Here is a 2,772-nt window from a genome sequence, read left to right as displayed (position 1 = left end):
TCCGGGATCAACAGTGAGAATCGGCACCATTCCATAACCAGATGGAGGGATGGTATTTCAGAAGATGTATGTTTCTCTTAGTTGCTGTAAGAATGGATTTAAGACAGGGTGTAGATGACTGATTGGATTAGACGGGGCATGTCTCAAAACATAAATTGGAGGCCAGATTTTCTCTGCAGTGGGTCAGGATGCAAATCATCACATATATGTTATAGCTTGGGTAATTGTGGATGTGGAGAATACGGAGAATTGGAAGTGATTTCTGGAGCTGCTCTATGAGGACCTCGAAGACTATAAAGAAAGTAAATGGTGCTTTATGAGTGACATGCAAAAGGTATTCTGACATGCTCTACTATTTCTTGAATGTTTTGATAGTACATTTTATTATTTATTGTTGTTATTTAGTTGAATTTAGTTGTACTTGTTGCCTAAATGGAATTGATCAGTTGTGAAGTTTGTTATTTAGTTGAAATTAGTTGTACTTGTTCCCAGAATAGAATTTGTGTATGGTTCTTTACTGTTGTATAACATGTTGGTCTGATTAGGATTTACGTTCTGTTTGGAATATTTTGCATGAAATTGTCATTATTCGATGTGAGTAGTGTAATATAGGGACCAAAGCAGGGAACGATTTAAAGGTAGGGGACCATTTCAGATTCATTAAACAAATGTTAGGGACTATTATGGGTTCAATAATTGTATCCATAGGACTATTATGTATCACAACAAAAGTGAAATAAGTTGTTGTCTTCGCATGCAGGGCCTTATTTCCGCTGTCCAGGAGGTCCTGCCGCATGTTCACCATAGATTATGTGTGTGGCACCTATGGAGAAACTTTAACAAGCAGTGGAAAGATCTAGAATTAAAGGGCTTACTCTGGAAAGCGCAAAATCAACCACATATCAAGAGTTCTCTGATAATATGAACAAGATTAAGAAAATTAATGAATATGCATGGAATTATCTAAACAAGTGGCCTAGCGAGTCATGGACAAAGTCAACATTCAGTCATAGCCCAAAGCCTGACAACATATGCAATAATGCATGAAAGGTCTTTAATGCAAGAATTAAAGAAGCAAGGGCCAAGCCAATCATCACTCTATTTGAGGAGGTCAGGATGTTCATGATGAGAACGATAACTAAAAACAAGGTTAAGCTTGCCAGCCATGTAGGAAAGCTACCACGAGTGGTTCAAAGTAGACTGGACAAGATTAGAAAGGAGTCTAAAAATTGGATGCCAGTCTGGACTAGAGATGATGATTATGAGAAGTTTGAAGTGCATGGATATCCAACAAACATGGTGGTGGACTTGGGCAAGCGGCTGTGCATATGTCAGTTTTGGATGTTAACAGGTAATTAACAAGCATTTATATCCTCTTTCTTCTGAATAATTAAATACTTTAATGATTCATATATTTGTTATTTTCTTTAGGAATGCCTTGTGTACATGCTTGTGCGGCTCTTGCAAGGGTAAACAGGAGACCTGAAGATTTCTGTCATAAGTGGCTCACCATGGACTCATATAGAGACACTTATGCCCATTACATAAATTCTTTACCTAGACAAAACCTTTGGGAAAAATCTGAGTCCAATAGGCCACAAGCACCAAAGACCAAGAAAAAGACTGGACCACTTACAAAGAAAAGAAGAAAGGATACAGATAAGGGTAATGAAGGAAGCAAAAAATTTAAGCCTAATGGAGTTCTAAAGAGACAACTGAAGCCCTTCACTTGCAAATACTACCTACAAAAGGGGCACACAAAGAGGGGTTGTCCAAAGAAGAGAGCAGCTGATGTTGCCGCTGCTCTTGTTGCTGCAGCTGCAGCTGCCGATGCTGCTAAGACTAAATCCAATGCGCAAAGAAATGTAGCACCATGATCAACTGCTGATCCAAACACTGTCATACCAAAAGCTATACATATTCCTCCACCTAGTACGAACCAAGATGCACCCCCAAGTCAAGCTCCTCCAGATCCTGCACCCCAACCCGTTGATGTTTAGAAAGTTGAGATCGACCTTTCTCAACCCAACTTTTTAGTGCACCAGAGTCTCAAAAGATAAATCATTTAGTTTAACAAGCCACATTTAAAATTTTAGTTTACAATCAGTCTAAAATTAGGTATTATTTAATTGGAATAGGCACCATCTCCGAGGCCATCCAAGTTGCAGACGAGAAGGAAGTACTCACCACCATCAGGATTGATCATTATGAATCTACTACAAGGAACAAGCTCAGCCACAGCTTCCAGACTGGTCAGCTTGAAATTTGTCCCAATGCCCGGCTTCAACCCTCCAAGGAAGAAGAAATGAAGATGTAGTTGACTTAAGAATATTTTTGTGAATCATATTTTTATTTTTTAGCTTCAGTATATGACAGTAGACCAATTGTTATATTTGGATACATTGTATGGTTTGATGGCACTCTTTATCCTTGTTATTGGTGTATTTTGAATTTAGAACTAGCTTTTAATTTTGTGGGGGAGTTGTCACTGCTATGGCAGGTGTTATAAACTTGTTAAAACTCATGGTTACTTTTCTGGAAACTCATTGTTATGGTAATATCTTATTATTATTATGACAAATTGTTCTACCTTTAATTATGCTACTATAGATTTTTTTTTTTGCAATATTTTTTTCATCATTTTGTTGGATGACAAAATCAAAGTTCTTGGTTTATGTTTATAACAAGACTAGCAACTTCAACAGTTCACAATGACACTTTTTCTTTCTTCTACTTTACAATAACCCTAATCACATTAAAACATAATCATCC

General features: G+C 37.4%; 1 pseudogene; it reads left to right on the top strand.

Annotated features, from left to right (window-relative positions):
* The first annotated feature begins 1,433 nt into the window (after window positions 1–1,433).
* LOC148569242 (uncharacterized) lies at window positions 1,434–2,317 on the top strand (annotated as a pseudogene).
* The last annotated feature ends 455 nt before the right edge of the window (window positions 2,318–2,772 follow it).

The sequence above is a fragment of the Arachis ipaensis genome, chromosome B4 (genome assembly GCF_059453495.1).
Source record: "Arachis ipaensis isolate K30076 ecotype BB chromosome B4, ASM5945349v1, whole genome shotgun sequence".
Taxonomy (NCBI): Eukaryota; Viridiplantae; Streptophyta; class Magnoliopsida; order Fabales; family Fabaceae; genus Arachis; species Arachis ipaensis.
This window is presented reverse-complemented; position numbering and strand designations above follow the sequence as displayed.